General features: G+C 33.8%; 1 long non-coding RNA gene across 1 annotated transcript in view; it reads right to left on the reverse strand.

Annotated features, from left to right (window-relative positions):
• Positions 1 to 19,414, reverse strand: part of LOC117167832 — a 240,469-nt gene that overhangs the window by 83,746 nt on the left and 137,309 nt on the right. Inside the window, exon 2 of the long non-coding RNA XR_004466437.1 lies at positions 2,161 to 2,442. This is a non-coding gene — a long non-coding RNA (uncharacterized LOC117167832). The remainder of the gene's footprint in view (positions 1 to 2,160; positions 2,443 to 19,414) is intronic.

The following is a 19,414-nucleotide window of genomic DNA, read 5'->3' on the forward strand; positions in this document are numbered from 1 at the left end:
CCCCCCCACATGAAAATAAATTATATGGAAACATTTTAATGTTGGATTTTATTCAGCGAAAAGTCCATGGTAAACTTGAAAATTAAATTTAACACATTTCACATAAGGTAATCCGACCATTTCTGGGACAACGTAAAAAGCAGGTCCAATACCGAGGCAATAATAGATATCGTTGAGTATCTTTTATATTCTAATATAAATCATAAAAGTAAAAATTTTCTAGAATTTATAAAGTTCCTGTCAATTTATCACCACTATTTATTTTTGTTTTGGTAAGCTATGCATTTGGTAACTAACCCTCACAGCAATATAATGTACCACCGGGATATCCCATTTATCTCCCAGGTTGTCCCAAGTATATTCCAGGGATATCCCGCAACCGCAAATTTGGATATCCCAGGGATAACCCCAGGATATCCCTAGGACTTTTCCGGGATATTCAAATGTCCCAAGTAGGATATAAATTGATTTTATATATCCTACTTGGGACATTTGAATATCCACGAAACGTCCCAGGGATATACTTGGGACAAACTGGGAGATAAATGTGATAAAATGGTATATCCTATTGCTGTGAGGGAATAATAAAAATTACTCCTCAAAATCTGTGAATGAACCGCTGCAAAATTCGTCATTTTTTGTGAATAAAATCTTTCAGCATAACTTTTGTAGCCTTCTAGTAATTACATTTTCTACACTAATAAAAAAAGTTTTGACAAAGTTTGACACAAACTTTCCTAAACCGGGACGAGATGTCGCTGACTGTCTCAGTTTCGGGAACTTAAACGTCAGTTGCACAATCTGGTTTCCCTTATTGGAACGGCCACTTTTGCCGTCTTTTGAATTAAATGTGGCAGTATTTTGTTATAGTGACATATTAAAAATATTATGTATGAGCTCCACGCTTGCAGTTGAATCGTTAATTAATTTTTAAAAAGAAGCAAAAAGTATTTTATTGCAACCTGCAATTCGAACGTAAAATGTTGTCAACTGCTAAGATAAGTAATTGAATAGTTACACCTAAATTTAATTTTTTAATACAATTTAGTAACTTTGCATTAAAATTTAACTAATTAATTAAGTAATAATAAATTTTAAATTAATTATAAATTAATTATAATAATTAATTTAATTAATTAAAATTTATTATAAATAATTAGAAATAAAATTAATGAATTAAAATAATAATTAATTAATTATAATATAAATTAATAAAAAATTAATTAATAATTCACTAATTAATTTTTTCTTTCTTAGCTGAAAAATCTTTTTTCATTAAAATTTCATCTAATTTGGTTAAAAATTCATCTTTTTGGTTCAAAAATGTATTTCTTTTATTATAAATTTCATCTTTCATGAGAAAGAATGCAACTGTTTGGTTGAAAATTAATCTTTTTATGTTAGGATTCAACCGTTTTATTTCAAATTTGTGCTTTCTTGGTTGAAATATCAACTATTTTTTTTATAGAAATTCACGTTTTTTAATTCAGATAAATCAAGGGTTTCTGAACATTAAATATTTACGGAATCCAGGGAATTCCAAACATTGAAGGAAATAGGGAAATTCAGCATATTCAAGGAATTCAGAATATTCAAGAAAAACCGAGGATTTGAGGGCATCCAATTGAAGGAATTTAAAAAGTTTAGAGAATGCATGTATTACTGAAAATTCTATGAATGTCAGGAGTTTAGGTGATTTAGAGAATTTGAAGAACTTAGGAAATTCAGAATATTTAAGAAATGCAAGCAAATCAATGTTAATTGTTTGTTTTACCTGAATTTTGTAGCTCTTTAAAATAAATAATGAATGAATGAATTAATTGAATTTATGGAATTTCATTAATGCTCTGAATCTCCCGAATTCCTTCAATATTATGAATTTCGTATTCAAAGAATTTCAAGAATTCGGAATATTGAAAGGAATTTAGGATATTTAGGATACAATGGTGCAAAACTACAGGGAATTTCAGGGAAGTCAAAGAATGCAAAGATTTTGAAGAATTCAAGGAATCGAGAATATTTACGGAATTGGGGAATTTCAGGGAATTAAAAAAATTTTGAAGATGTCGCTGCAATAGGAAATTCCAGGAATTCGGATAATTTCATTAATTTTATAGGATTAAGGAAATTTGAGAAATTCAAATCGGAATTTAGACCCACGTGAAAATATATCTTGGAAAATACTCCACGGTTTGTTGGTTAGTCAACCCATTACAGCTTAAAAATGGACTTTTCGGCCTTTTGGAGTTGCATTATTAAAGCAATCATTTCTACTTCCTGGAAGTATGTTGTCTTTTCCATACGAACTAATGCCATTTTTGAATTCGGAATTCCTTCCCCTGGTCGGTTTTTATCCTCCTCGGGTATTTTATTTCCTCGATACCGCCCATATCTGCTAGGCGTTCCCCTGGCCGTAAACTGGAGAGGCGCGAGGTGGGGCATCTGCAATGATGATGAAGCTGATTATTATATTCATTTTTTAAAACTATTTTCAATTTAATTTAATCAGTTGTAATTTAATTAAATTACTTTTATCTCAACTTAATTAGTAATAACTTAATTTTTTTATTTGACTTTCATTAATTATAAGGTACTCGAATAGTCAAAAGGTATATTTTTAATTAGTTTGCGTTTAATTAGTAGCAGAGACTGAATACTGCGCATGCGCAAATTATCATGCGCTAAGCAACAAGACTGGTTCTTAGAGGGATGACATGTATTGAGTCGAGAATACACACCAAGCTTAAAAGAAAGACAGTAATGGCGTTTGAGTGGCATGGGCCAAGAATGGGTATGGTGCAGGTCAGACAACTCAGCGGCACCACTAACGAAAAACAAAATGTCATATAATGCATATTTTTTTGCTATTTTTTAACAAAAAAATTTTTTTAACTATTAGTTTTCGACAAAACAGGGCGGCGCCAGCTTGCCGGCAACTCAGCGGCCCGCCTCTACAAAAATCATTCAACAATCAATAAATTAAACAAAACGACTAGGTTAAATTTTTTTGCTATTTTTTTTTACAATGAGCTATGAATCGCTTTTGTAAAGTCAACCCTCATTTAAAAAAACTACCTCCTGTGATGGAAAAAAATTTTTTTTTAATTATTAAAAAACTGACTAGGCTAGATTTTTTGCGATTTTTTGCTTTACAATTAGCTATGAATCGCTTTTGTAAAGTCAAACATTATTTTTAAAAACTACCCCCTATAATAAAAAAAAGTATTTAAAAAAGTATGGAAAAAATGACTAGGATAGATTTTGTTGCTATTTTTTTCCTTTCAAATGTGATATTAAACACTTTTGTAAAATCAACCCTTATTGTAAAAAGCAACCACCTGTGCTGCACAAATGTATTTTAAAAAATGAAAAAATCGAAATGAAAAGCACTTGTAAACCATGAACATGATTTTTCTAAAGCAGAAATATTGAGAAAAATTATTATTTACCCCTAATCGTTACAAAAACAACCCTCGTATTGGTATCCGAAAACAAAACTGAAGACTAAAGTCAAAAATTGTATACATTAACTGTTGGGACTTTTGTCCTCCTGATTATTGTGCTACCTCATTATTCTCCAATGTCATTTGCAATGCTCGAAATACACTTACAATAGCATTAACAATGCATTCGTAAAATTAACTCTTATATGAAAAAACAATAGTTTGTAATGAAAACACGTATTGAAAAAAGTCGATATCTACATAGATAGAATTTACTTATGGAATAGTAGCATGGTACTTTTAAGCGTAATTATTTCCCACCCCTATTCGTTACAAAAATAACCGCCGCAATGTATATCATTTTCTAGTCTATGTGTGTATATTCAAAAAATGTAATTTACCTTTTTCGATGCACCTTTTAATGCTTTTAATTAACTTCCAGCGCGAAAATGAGGTCCATCAAGCCAGCACCTCTACAAACGAAATTCCCAAATTTCTTTGTTTCAGAATTTAGAACTTTTTCAGGATCTTGAACGCAACAACAATCAATTTCTAAAAACCGCCCCTATTAAAAAAATACCCCCTTTTTAAAAACTCAAATTCGGAAAAAACAAAAAACACCAGATTTTGGGCTTCCGAATGCACGCAAAAATCCAGAACCTACCCCATTTTTAAAAAACCACCTATTTGCGCAAAACAAAATCTGCAAAAGACAAAATTCACCAGATTGTGGGCTTATTTTGGGCTCTCGAATGCACCAAATAAAAGGCAATAAAAACCGCCGCTATGTACAAAAACACCAACCCACTAGTAAAATTTTAAACCTTGATATTGGCAATTTTTTAGAGCCCAAAAATTAGAGATTCCATTGATAGTGGAAAAATCCCAAAAACATGAATTTTTTACAATTTCATATCAACGTGGTTGAGAGGGGTTGACTTTAGACGTTAAGGGTTAAGGCCAAAAAATCGAAAAGGGTATTTTTGAGGTGCCTAAAATTCAGAAGCTCCGTTGACACTGAAAAATTCTCAAGAAGATTATTTTTTTACAATTTCATATCTACGTAATAGGGAGGGTTGATTTTAGACGTTAAGGGTTGGAGTCAAAAATCGGAAAGGGTATTTTTGAGGAGTCTAAAATTCAGAGACTCCATTGGCACTGGAAAATTCGCAAAAAGATTCTTTTTTTTTTAGACGTTAAGGGTTAAAGCAAAAAATCGGAAAGGGTATTTTCAAGGAGCTGAACAATCAGAGACTCCAGTGACTGTGGAAAATTCCTAAAAAGATTATCTTTTTACAACTTTATATCTAAGTGGCAGAGAGGGGTTGATTTTAGACGTTAAGGGTTAAAGCAAAAAATCGGAAAGGGTATTTTCAAGGAGCTGAAAAATCAGAGACTCCAGTGACTATGGAAAAGTCCTAAAAAGATGATCTTTTTACAACTTTATATCTAAGTGGTAGAGAGGGGTTGATTTTAGACGTTAAGGGTTAGAGCAAAAAAATTGGAGTCGGTGTTTTCGAGTAGCCCAAAAATCTGAGACATTCAAAATCAGTGCATTCGGGAGCCCACAATAAGCCCAAAATCTGGTGTTTTTTGTTTTTTCCGAATTTGAGTTTTTAAAAAGGGGGTATTTTTGGTAGGGGGGTTTTTAGAAATTGGTTGTTGTTGCGTTTAAAATCCCGAAAAAGTTCTAAATTCTGATACAAAGAAATTTGGGAATTTCGTTTGTAGAGGTGCTAACTTGATAGACCTCATTTTCGCGCTAGAAGTTAATTAAAATCATTAAAAGGTGCATCGAAAAAGGTAAATTATATTTTTTGAATATATACACATAGAGTAAAAAATAATATACATTGCGGTGCTTATTTTTGTAACGAATAGGAGTGAGAAATAATTACGCTTAAAAGTACTATGCTACTATTTTATAAGTAAATTCTATCTATGTAGATATCGACTTTTTTCAATACGTGTTTTCATTACAGGCTATTGTTTTTTTTTCATATAAGAGTTATTTTTACAAAAGCATTTTTAATACTTTTGTGAGTGTATTTCGAGCATTGTGAATGATATTGGAGAATAATGAGAGAAAACAACAATCAGGAGGAAAAAAGTCCCAACAGATATGTATACAATTTTTGACTTTAGTCTTCAGTTTTGTATTCGGATACCAATACGGGGGTTGTTTTTCTAACGATTAGGGGTGAATAATAATTTTTCTCAATACTTCTGCTTTAGAAAAATTGTGTTAATGGTTTACAAGTGCTTTTCATCTCGATTTTTTCATTTTTTAAAATGCATTTGTGCAAGCACAGGTGGTTGCTTTTTACAATAAGGGTTGATTTTACAAAAGTGTTTAATATCACATTTGAAAGCAAAAAAAAACAACAAAATCTAGCCTAGTCATTTTTTCAATACATTTTTAAATACTTTTTTTCATTAAAGGGGGTAGTTTTTTAAAATAATGTTTGACTTTACAAAAGCGATTCATAGCTAATTGTAAAGAAAAAAAAATAGCAAAAAAATTGAACCTAGTCATTTTTTTTAATTTATTGATTTTGAATGATTTTGGTAGAGGGCGCCGCTGAGTTGCCGGCAACCTAACGCTGCCCTGTTTTCTCGAAAACTAATAGAACAAAAAAATTTTGTCGTTGTAAAAAATAGCAAAAAAAATAGCAAAAAAATGTGCATCGCATGACATCTTTTTTCGTTAGGGGCGCCGCTGTGTTGCCTGACCTGTATGGTGTATGTGATTCAGAAGAGAGGGCCAATTAAAAAATCTTGGTTCTGAAAACTGATGTAAATTGCAAGTCTTTCGCCACTACAGAAAAAGTGCATAAAGTTTCTTCGTGACTAGAAGCCAAGTTTTCAAATTGAAAAATTGTTTAAAATACTTTCAAAAAAATAAATTCTTAATAATTTCACAATGCTGCTTTTTAATCTAGTTTTACTTTATAATTACTGCACCATCTCTTATTTCGCACATTGAATGAATCCTGCAAATTAAGTTGTACTCGGCCAAGTTTTTTAATTGTTCACGTGAAAACTTAGACAGTTGCAAAATTTTTTAGTAGGTATCAAATTCACTAGAAATGAACATTTTTGTTAAAAATAAAAAATAAAGTATTATTTCAGACCTACTTTCAGTTATTGGAATATGACTAAAAAACTTTCTCCAGTGATGTGAACATAAGCCCACTGGTGGGATTCCGGAGACGTGTTTATGCATTGAACATATCTTCAGTTTTTACAGCGAATGTTTGATAATATTTCAAACAGTTTCTAATAATAATTTTAAGGAATTATTATGACGATTTGGTGATAAAATAACACTTATAGCATAATACTTTCTTTTACGTAGTAAACAATGTTTGTTTATTTATAAATCAATAGCATAAGATTATTAGCGGTGCTTAGACAAAATTAAGTCCGACTCTGAACTTGCATTTTCGATGTTTTTGTCTCTCGTGGGTTCGAAATGAACCACATGAAAGGAGAAAGAAACTGACCTATTTTTACAGAAAAATTAATTTTCTTCTTAAACGGGAGATCATAACGTAAAATTATATACAGAATATAAAAGACGCGGCTCCTTAAAATGATTTTTTTATTATAGTTACCTCTATAATTGTGCATACTCAGGGAGATATGCGAAGAAAATCGTTACAAAGTAATTTTGGTTACCTATAACGCTTAGGGATCGTCCATAAACTACGTTACCCCTTTGGTGGAAGGGGGTTCGCACAAAACCTGGGTTTGGGAACGGGGAAGGGAAGGGGTCCTAGTAAAATTAACGTTACATGTACATTAACTATTTAGAATTTATAGACGCAGTTTTTTTAAACTACACACGGTAATGTTTTTATTAGGTTTCTGATTGGAAAGAATAAATATTTTTACTGAAAATTAGTGAATTCTCCCTGATTCAAATTTGAAGAATATCTAGCAATGTGTCATATCAGAAGCTTTTACCTTTTAAAACTTTCAACCGAAAGTTTCAATGCGAAGTTTCAAATCAGGATTCATAATAATTCATAATAATTTCTTTACAAGATTCGTTCTTACAAAATTCGTGGTTTAACAAGTATCAAGTCATATTCTTGCTTTTCTTCGATTTGTCTTGTTATCGACTACTTCAACTATCGCATTTATCATTAATTGATACGTTAGCGAGGAAGCTAAAGACTTTAAAGTGATTTTCGAGACTGGCTTCATTGTCACGGTTCATTGATAAATTGTGTAACGTGTTTTTGAGGTGCTTTCCGCTAACACCTCCGGAGCGCAATTTGAATATTTTCTTTATGCCATAATTTTAGGCTTATTTTGGACACGTATGCCAATTTTTGGGCTCTTTTAGTTTTCTTATTAAACCGACTTTTGGTTAAAGTTGCTGACCGCTAGCAGTTCCACTAATGAAAATTGATAGAATTAAAAGAATCGACCGCGCCAAAATTTTGCGCTTTTTTGGGATTATCTTTGGCACCAATTTCGATTTCATAAAATTAAAAAAAAAATTTACACAAAAACGCCAGAATTTTGGGATTTTTTGGGCTCTTCAAAAATACAAAAATTATTTTTCAAAAAACCAAACCCTACCTACAAAGATCGACCCTTCAATAAAATATGCACTTAAAATAAAAAAGAGAATATCGAAACTTTGGGCTTTTTTGGGCTCTGCTTGGATACCAATACCGATTCTTAGATCTTTTATTATTATCAAAAACCGCCTTTAACTGAAATCGCCGAAAAAATAGTCTCAGCTGTTTTAATCTAAAACAGCAAAAAAATTGAATTAGAAAGAATAATTCCATAAAAACTTTTTAGAACTCTAGGTAATATATCTATCTGCACATTAATATTACACGAACTCTAGGAACTACAGTAATATTCACAGTAATATTATATTATAGTCTTATTATAGTAACAGTAATAATCCGGTAACCCTTGTGAGCGTACAGTATTACTGTGAGAGTGGATATACCTACTAGATTTGGAAAGCTGTATTTGGTATTTGTTTTTAATTTGAAATATTTTTAACTTTTGAATTTATGGAAAGCAAGACTTGATTCGTTAAATGGAATAGGGGTACTTTCAAGGGGTCGTAAAATATTACTGTAAATGTGGATATATCTACTACATACTTGGAAGGCTGCCTGTCGTAACTATTATCAATTTGAAATATTTATGACCGTTTTAGCTGATGGAAGGTTAGACTTACTTCGTTAAATGTGATAGAGGTAGTTCCGAGGGGTCGTGGTATATTACTGTGAGGGTAAGTATATCAAATATACTCTGTTCAGTAAGGGAATGATCGACATCACGCAGTTTTTTCACAAAAAGGTGGAGTAAACCCCGTAAAGGGTGTGTTTAACGAATATTAAACAGGCGTTAGAAATTTTTTCTACGGCTATAAATCTAAAAAAATGATGGTTGGCAAAAATAAAGGTATGACACTTAAAACTCAGGCCCTCCGCAGCAAAGTTTCCGAAGATTTCAAAACTCTAAGCGACGCCTTTATGACAGTTTGCGCGAACTGGACGAAAATTCGTCGTTCCTGTCGATTATTCTGTCGCTGAACAGAGTATAGATATTATTTTTTTAAAATTTTAGTCATTTTTTTTTTAAATTTCTAACCTAACTTTTCAAAAGAAATTTTAATGAATAGTTAAAGTTAAAAGGACAGGTGATTCAATTAAAACGTATTTTTCCTGGTTACATTTGTTTTTATTTTATTTTTCCTAAACAATTACATGTAGGTTCTTAATTCTAGCAATATAAATCTATGTACTAACAGAAAATGTAATTACTCCGATATCAAGTATTTTACTGCTGATGCGACATAGGATGTAAACATACTAGTTATTTCCAAAAACACTAAATGAAAGTATATATCAAAAAATTATTTTAGCAATTGTTTAATTTGCTCGCTCAAATATTCTAATTTAACAGCAATAATTTGACGAATAAACATTTCAAGAAGGAGATTGAACGTTCTCTGTCAAAATGTACTTATGTGTCTCATCTTTTAGGAGATTTAAACACTTTTCGATATTAGCAACATGCATTTGCAGTGGTCGCAAACATTCATCGACACAAGCAACAATCTGCTTCAGTCCATCAAAAGTAGTTTTCTGCATCTCTATAGTCGGTATGTATTCCTTGCTCCTTCTTTTCACTATCCCCGTGGTGGGTTCCTCTTTATATCCAGGAATGTCAAAGACGATTGCCTTGCATCCATTGGAAGTGGTAAAGATAATGCTAAATTTCCCCAATTTCACAGGTTTCATGTAACCGTAAACCGTCTCGAAAAATTCTTATATATAGTCCATGTTATTTAACAATCATGCCCAAGATGCCGGGTCCAGAGAAATGCCCTTCAAAGTCGAGTTGACCAGTTTTATGACGGTTTCGAGGTTCCCATTCGGCTGCAACTCAAGTCCCGTGAAAAGTTGCTTTGTACAGGAGTTATTTAGTGCGTAGAGTAAAGCCATTAGTAAGTGATTAACAGGCTTGCGTGCGACCTCGCCAGCAGGTACTCAAGGTAAACGGCGTTTCACGGCAGACCGTACACCTGATGTGTCCATTGAGACTGTATATGAATCCATGGCTACAGTGACGTGGATATCGGCAATAGCAGCGTAAGGTGTCTTGTTTTTAGACATGGTATTGTGTATGGTCTTAGGATTGAAACTAGACTGAATGCTGAGTAGAGCTCTCACCCGCTTTTATACATCCTTGGACCTTCGTTTCTCTCCACCATGTGTGACGATGACGCATACCGGATAAACCGGTTTCTCCCACTGGTCAAAAAAATTATCTGAGAAAATGTTAAAAACTTTTCATAGAAGTCGTAAAAAGAATATAGTGCTCTTTGAAGTTTATTTATTCCAGGAAAACCTAAAAATTTCAAAAAGTTTTTTAAATACTTTGTAAAGTACCTGAGTTCGCTCCTCTTATGCAAAAAGGGTCACTTTAACTGTTAATGAAAGGGTAAATTTATGTACTTCTTAAGAGAAGAGTATATTTGAAAATATGATAAATAATCAAGTATGTCTACGATAAAAAAAGTTTTTTTCGAAAGCGTAGGTGATTAGAAAATCGAAGATGGTACTGGTAACATACCCGTAACTAATATTTGAAAGTTTCGGAAGTTTGTAATTTAAAATGAGATTTATAGCTAAGAGCACGCGTACTGGAAGGAAAACCTTTTTTCCGAAGAATAGTGCGTGTTAATCGGATTACACCATAACCTTTTTTTTTTTATTTTTCCGCGTAGAATCGTATCAGATGTCAGGTCTTCCGATGTCCGTATCTACTTTTGTCCAGTGAAACATTCGTTGTAACTCTTTTTTTATATCCTGTCTGCATTACCTCCCGCAACCAGTGACATGTATTACTTAGTGTAACGAATACTGAAAAGGTTTCCGAGTTTACATAGTTACGTAAAATATTGGCGTAATCCCTCCTTCCTGCAGCGAGGTTTGAGTTTTAAAGGTACCGGAAATTTTTTATACTTGGTCGTAAATTTGTTTCTTTGTCTAGATACAGAATAACCTAATGGATTGCAAAGTGAAAATCAGCTTGTCCTCATAAAAACTTGGCGACGAACCACTTTGAACTTGATCACGCTAATCAACTGCCGAAGTTGCAACTAGGTGTACCTGTCGTTTCGGAAAAACCTTTACGATTTTGGTAGTTTTTTTTACAATTTCCTGGAAATTCTACTCATGTAAAGGGGTCTGGAATTTTCAAGAAGAATGGGAGTGGGTAATGGGGTAAGGGTGCTGGAACTTGTGTCGGAAAAGCTAGAGAAACGCGAGTTATTACAAATATTAAAGTATATATTTAAGAATGCAGTGTTAGTAAAGTGTCCAAGTGTGCGTTGTTTATGGAGGATAGGTACTCTCTGCGCATAGCGCAGAAATGTTTCAAAACAAATTTACGCAGGTAGATGTGAGAATTCTTGCAAAAATAAATGGCAAGAATTTATTCATAAAAATAATATTTTAGTAAAAGTGAAGTATACGTAATTGTTTTGTGTTGTGCAGCACGAAATTTTAACAGAGATACTCGCATCGGTGAATATGCCCGATTTTATCTGACGATTCCATGGAAGGGAGTGATCACGTATTAACATCTTCATCATCAGAATCCAGTGAATCAGATGCCGATTCAGAGGGGAGCACTGTTGTAGTTAAAGAGCACAGTCAAGCCACTGACGGGGAATATTTACATGATTTAAATAACAGAGACGACGATGAGACGGATGTGATGGATAACGATAATAATTATGAAAAGAGCGCAAATGAGGATGTGAAAGATCATGATGATGAGGATGGCTGTCAGATGACTAGAGAGGCACATATGAGGGAAGATCATCTGGATGTGAATAGTAAGTTTGAGGAGATTTACAATTTTTTTTTAATTTTGCATTCACCAAATGACTGATGAGATTAGAATCTTATAAGTTAATTCAAATAATTTAATATGATTCTTGAAACCTCCTGCGATGATGTGGTAAGTATACAATTACGAGCGACCGCGAGCATTGGAGGTGGCAACAGTCACCTCTGGATGCTTTCTTAGAGGTACCATCTGCCACTCCATGTGTTTTTAGTCGCTCAGTTCCTGCTGGTCAAGAAATTGTTGTACAATGCGACAGGTGTATAATAAAACCATCTTCTGTGCTGCTGCCAATACTCTACTGACTCCTAGAAATTCAAGATGTTCAGTTCATCAAAAACAAAGCGTTTTTGATAGAATTTTCATCTTATAGAGTGACAACACGCAATTTTCAAAAAGGTTTTTTTTAAAGACAATTATCTCACTATTTCTTGTGATTTCGAATGCATTGTAAGCTTGAATAAACTCGAATTAATGTATGTAGTGACAAATATTATCCAGCTTATGCAGAGAATATAAATAATAGGTGATTGGAATTGAAATACTAATTCTAACCTAACTTTTAGATCATCTTTTTAAATAGCAAATATTTCATGCAAAAATTAATAAAAAATTACTTTGAGGTCATTTTGTCTTCAAAATAGGTTCATTTAATTTTATAATCTATTGAAAAATCACAATGTGGTTAGACACTTTTGCAGACGTTCCTTAGTTCCTTCAAAACACTTTTTTCTAAAAAAATGACGTATTCAATCCAATTTTTAAATGCACTTGAATTTTCAAAATTTTATGCAATATTTAGAAAACATATTGTCTGAAATTTATCCAACAACCCCATTCATTTTTAAACTTTAATTTTAATATAATTAAATGTCTGAAGTCTATTTTCTGTTTTTATTGAAAAAAATAGTTTATGTGATGTCACTTTTTTAATTATCATAATTGTATTTTATTTTGTTTAAGTTTAAACTTGATTTTTATTATACCATGTTTATACATACAAGTAATATTCAAAAGTTATAATCAAAATTAAATATTTTACTACATGGTAACATTTTTAATCAGTAATGATTGATTTATGAGTGAATAATTATATTTTGGCATTTCATTATAATAAAGTACCAAAGTTTCCAGCAAAAAAAAAAATTTAATTGTTATTTGCGAACAAATTTCTACCTAAAATATATCATCTGACTGGAATAAATTTAAAAAATGTAATCTTAATATCAATGGATCACTTCAAAATATTTATTTTACGGGTCACTGTTTTTTATTATTAAAAAACATGGTTTTGCTTTAGTTTGCCACAGTTTTTGTTTTCCATTTTTTCCAAGAATCAGAATTTTAATGGAATAATTCTTATCTTCACAGTAGATGACGAGGAGGAAAACAGTGTGCAGGCGCAAAATACACCTGATCATGTTGAAATTAAATTGGAAGTGGATGACAGTGAAGAAGGTAATTATGAGTTATAAATTTGTCTTTGTTTTTAAAACAATGTTCGTACAGCTTTAAAAATTATTTTTCTGATTTTTCAAAATTTTTGTCAGAAAAGGAAATTGAAATTGCGAGGAGAACGCAATAGAGATGGATGAGAGAATTGCAGCCATGGAGGAGATTTACCATTCACAACAGCGATTGCATCAGCAAATGCAACAGCAGCATTTATTGGATCATCAGCTCCAACAGAGATAATTAGTTGAAGACCAGGTTCTAAATGATTTTCATCAGCAGCAAACAGGTAGGGGGGAGAGGGCGTTTTTTATATTAAATAGGATAGGTCTCTTCATTTTGAAAATTTCCTTACGAATGGTCGTGAAATTTCGATTCAGGTAGTGGAGCCTTTAGAGGCTGAAATTGTTATCGATTATTTTAAAAAAGCATTTACCACTATTTTTAAATACTTCATGAATTTTATCGACAGCTCTGATGATGATGTTAGAATAAAAATCAACTCTGACTTTTTTACTAAAGGTGCTGATGGTTTGTCCTTTCGCCCAGCACGTGATTTAAGTTTCGAGGTCCTTTGGGATTTGAAAAAAAGTTATCCAAAGTAATGAAGAGTTCAAACTAGATCATTCCTTTACTATTACTTTAAATACTGTAAAAAGTATACGTGATATTGGTCTAAAGGCACTCACACACAAGGGTATTAAACAAAAGGTCAATTTTGAAAATCCAAAACAGTGATAACTTATGTCCTCCGCGTGCTATTGTGACTGCATGCGTGTAAAAAGAGCGGGTTACAATTCGCAGCGGGTCGTTACATGCAAAATGGGAAAGTATGATGGTACCGAAGGGAAAATTACAGCGTAAACTAGCCACTGAGTTATTTCGGAAAACAGGTGTGACGATCCCTAAATCCGGTTGTGAAATATTTAAGCAGAGAATTATTGAAAATTACCTCCTGCGTGAAGGAATCGCGTTAGTTATTTTTTATTTTAGTAATTTTGGCATGGGTAAGGCTCCACCGGTATACGACGATACCACGTTGAATTCAGATGTAGGGCAAACAATACGATATAGTGTATACATAATGTTCTATCCAAATAAAAATCACTTTGAACCAATTTTATGCTTAAAAGCAGTCGCGGGTAACCTAGAGTTTTGCATCCCATGGAATACGAGTTATGCCAATCCAGCCAGTCATCGATTTATAAGTAAATGTAGCTCGTGATTGTCATTACCCCCTTACAAATCTGTGAAAGAAATAGTCGCTGTGTCTTCAACAGTAACTGTCTACGCAAGCATCATGCAAAATAATCCTATCTCGGTGGAAAAAGCGTATGTGCTGCTCTACAGATATGTAAAACATGTTTGAGGGTAGTAAATTTGTATAAAACTGAAGATCATCAATGCGGGACATTTTACTGTAAAAATGTTAAATGCATACGTGAGTATAACCACGAATGTTACATGTCCCCGGTTAAGGAGCGTCTCTCTAATTACCCAAAGCGAATCAGATTTGTATTTTATGATTTATAAACACGTCAAACGAAAACGCTTCCAGGGGATAGTTCGGTAAACATACATGAACCGAATCTCTGTATGGTTCAGAAAGTTTGCTCTGACTGTTGACTGATCGAAAGTATTAATGATTCTTGTAAATATTGTGGTATCCGACAGTTAGTATTCAGAGGGGATGAACTTATACAGGATTTTATAGAGCATGTAAAACACGAGGGAAAACAGTTTAGTCAGACAATTTGCATTGCACACAATGCAAAAGGGTTCGATCTACAATTTATTCTTAGATACGTAGTAGAGGTTAAAGGTAACGGAATCCGTCCGAAAGTGATATTGAATGGTACCAAAATCATCCTCATGCAGGTCGGGGATTAAAAATTCTTAGACAACTTGAACTATATGCCTATGCCTCTGAGTGTTCTTCCCAAATCACTTGGTCTCACTGGTGAGCATTCGAAGAAAGGTACATTCCCACATTTTTTTAATAGACCAGAGAATGATTTGCATGTACGTGCCTTGCCACCTGTTGAGGATTACTCTTCAGATAGCATAAATATCGAGGCTCGTAAAGAATTTTACGAGTGGTACGATGCATGTGAAGACGAGTATGTTTTTGATTTAAAAAAAGAAATACTAGAGTAATGTGTGAGTGCTGTGACAATACTTCGTCCCGCTTGTCTCGCATATAGAACAATTTTTTTTAAATGTAGTCATGTGTGTCCTTTTGCTGAATACACTACCATCGCTTCTGCTTGTTCAAGAATCTACCCCAAGAATTTTCTTCTTCCTGAAACCATTCGTATTATACCGAATGGTGGATACAGACGAGCTAATAAGCAGTCTGTGAATGCCATTGAATGGTTATTATGGGTAGATTGAGAATTTGGGGTGGAAATGCAACACGCAGCAAGGTCTCATGAATTCCGTCTACTAAAGGGAATGCTAGTTGGCGGGTACAATATAGATGGTGATGAAAAGCGCCATGTTTTACAGTTTCATGGCTTCTTTTGGCATGGGTGTGTGTAATGTTACAAGTTAAATCGCGATGAGAAATTAACTTCCGGGGATACAATTGATATGCGTTATGAGGACCCTCGCGCTACATGTGATAACATTCAAAAAGCCGGCTACGTACTAACCGAAATATGACAAATTAAAGAAAAATTCACCCGATATGAATGAGTATTTTAAAAATCACCGCTTACTCAACCAGGATACGTTAAATCCATCTGAAGCGTTTTTCGAAGGACCTACAGGAAGTACTGTGTGCTATTATAAAATTAAAAATAATGAAAAAATCCGAATTCCTCCACGACATTTATTTCGTCCCGTGCTACTTGTGCGAATCCACAGGGAACTCATGTTCTCTCTTTGCCACGCGAGTTTTACGTCTATGAGTCAAACTGGATGCACTTATGACGATACGAAGCGTGAGCTGGAAGGAACCTGGGTTTTAGATGAGCTGGAAAAAGCCATGTAGTTAAATTATAGAGTAACACATATTTCAGAGATATGGAAATATCAGGTTAGGTAATACGATAAAAAAACACGTACAGGTGGGTTATTTGCTGGTTATGTAAACACTGTTTCAAAAATTAACAGGAGGCTAATGGGTGGCCGAGCAAGTGCGTTGACGACGAGGTGAAACAAGATTATCTTCGTGTGCATGATGAGATTGAGGGAATAGAGTTAGATCCTGAACAGATTTCAAAAAACCCTGGTTTACGTTCCGTTGCAAAACTTTGCCTCAACTCTTTTTGGGGTAAATTCGGACAAAGAGAGAATTTACCGCAAACGGAGGTTGTTGAGAAGCGTAAACGGTTGATGAAATTGCTTACTAGTTGCTTACGTTTCTCCCGTAAATGACGTTTTATATGCCGCTTGGTCATATAGAGACGAAGCTAGTATAGTGTCCCCCTACACATACGTAGTAACAGCAGCGTACACCACTGCTCAAACTAGGCTTAAGCTGTTTGAGTACCTGTATGAATTAGATCGACGCGTTTTGTACTACAATACAGACTCATGCATTTACATATCTAATAAAAATGTATACCAGTACAATCCGCCGATGTGGTGATTACTGGGACAGATGACGGATGAGTTGGAAGTTTACGGTAAGGGGAGCTATATTGATACTGTTGTATCTGATGGCCCTACATTTTACGCGTACACCGTAACCTCTCCATATGAAAAATCTCACCAAGTTTGTAACATTAAGGGGATAACTCTAAATTACAGAAAATCACAAGTTTTCAATTTTAAAACCATTCGAGATATGGTAGTTTGCAATGCTGCTCCTATTTCATTCACATTCAGAGCAATACACCGAACGAAACTTCACGATGTAGTAACTAGGACGGATAAAAAAACATGTAAACCGGTGAATAGTAAAAGAAGATTCCTCGAGAATTACGAGTCTTCACCATACGGTTATATCGAAGAGGGTCCGAATAAAGAAAATTCAGAGTAGTTTGACTTGATTAGTTTGTTTGTTTTTCTGTAGAAAATTACCCTTAAAACTACGTATAAAATCTCTCTCCACCTGCGTGTGTAACGAGGAGATAGATTGTATGACTTCAGCTGGAAGAACATGTATGTATGTTTGAATAATCAGTTGTTAAAACATAAATTTGTGTAATTAACACTAGTTCATATTTCAGTTAACTAAGATGTGTATGGGCAACCTATTTGCCACGTTGCTGGTCGGCCTGTGGCCTCTGTACTTCCCTCCTTACGTCTCAGATGTATTCCTCCATGTCCTGCTGCAATACCAATTGCACAGGCTCTGATGACACGGCCACCGTCACCTGACATTCAGGGAATACAGGTCCTATGGCAAATGACCTTTCCGTATGAGGACAGACCATCTCTGGTTTTTACCTATGGCTATTTTTGTACATAACTTCTTGTAAATAGTGAAAAAAAAATATTATTATTCTCTTATAAATCATTTCATTTGTTTTTATAAAACACTGAAGAAGATATGTGAAGAGGATTGTAAGATTACGGGTCGTCACTTTCTTCTAATCAGTGAGAAGATATCTCAAATTCTAGGTTTTACACCTCATACACTTTTACCTATCGATGTATATATGGCACACCATTCATGAAGTTTATCAAATGGTCTACCAAATAAAGTTTTTGTGTATTGTGATCTATGCGAACCACGTATCGCTGGAAGTGTAAAAACACCATTCTTACGAGCCGTGACGGGGGATAACATTCGAGTTTGGCACATCAACCATGACACTTCATTTCAAACGGATTGCGTAAACATGGGTCATTACACAGATTACTATACATCTCAAATCGCAGGTGGAACCAATTCCAAAATTTACATTGGCTCTCCGTATCAGAGAGGACATGGTACAGGTACTTTTCTCGGTGGCCTGTTTCGACGAGCTTTACCATTTCTCACACATGGAGCAAGGTGTTCTTGATGATGTGAAACGTAATATACTATTTAAAAAGGCTGTGAAAACATGACTCAATGAGGCTGGAAACGAATTGAAGAGACGAGCCATGGATAAATAGGAAAGCCATAGAAAAATAGGATTGGTATTATATCCATTATCTTTATTGATATTATTAGGCTGTTTTAAGATTTCGATTGCTTCTTTATGTTTTCTTGGCAAGATGTTGTGGGTTCCTTTTGTAAGTTACCTTTATCTGTCATGGAGACAGCTCTGTTTACAAGGGAGTTGATGAACGATTGTTTTGGAGATGGGTGATGGTGAGAGGAGTCATGTAGGTATGTGTTTGTATGCTTGGGTTTTCTGTAAACTTCATTTCCTAACTTGTTATCATATTTTTTATAAACTGGTACGTCTAAGAAAGAAAATTTTCCGTTTTGTTCTATTTCCCTGGTGGACTGGATATTAGGATGTAATCGATTGATGAAATCAAAAAACTTATATAGTTCTTCTCGTCCATGTCGCCAGATGACAAAAGTGTCATCAAAGTAACGGAACAAAAATTTCGGTTTAAGCTTGGTTTGGTTAAAGATTCCAGTTTCTAGATGTTCCATAAAGTCATTGGCTATTACAGGTAAGATTGGGGATCCCATTGCTGGCCCTGAGGCTTGTTCATAGAATTGGTTATTGAACGAGAAGTAAGTATTATTGAGACAGTGTTCTACCAAAGGTACGAGCTCGGAAGGAAAGTTTGTAAAAGATTTAATAAGACTTACATTGACTTACATTTTGATTTAATTTTGCATAGAAGAAATGTTAAGGAATCTTAAATCAAAAATATTAATAACAATAAAATTAAAGCAAATAATAAATTGTTGTGACTCTTCTCGGAAGGTTCCCTGGCGGACCGAAGGAACTGAATGGATTCTCTACAAAGTACCCGTAAGGACCCCATTAGGTCCCCATTGGGTTCCTTTTTTAAAAACCCAAAAAAACAGCAAAATCAACTTTTAATCTGTTGAAATTCGGATTCTACGTTAAAATTATCTATACGAGGTCACGGAATAATCGCAATAGTTTTTTTTCAACGGTAAAAAGTTTCAAAAAAACATAAGACGTATAACGCCTGTTGACTGCTACTTACAGGCGTTGCGTTTGAAGTGTAGCAGTCAACAGGCGTTATAAGTC

Source organism: Belonocnema kinseyi, chromosome 2, assembly GCF_010883055.1.
Source record: "Belonocnema kinseyi isolate 2016_QV_RU_SX_M_011 chromosome 2, B_treatae_v1, whole genome shotgun sequence".
NCBI lineage: Eukaryota > Metazoa > Arthropoda > Insecta > Hymenoptera > Cynipidae > Belonocnema > Belonocnema kinseyi.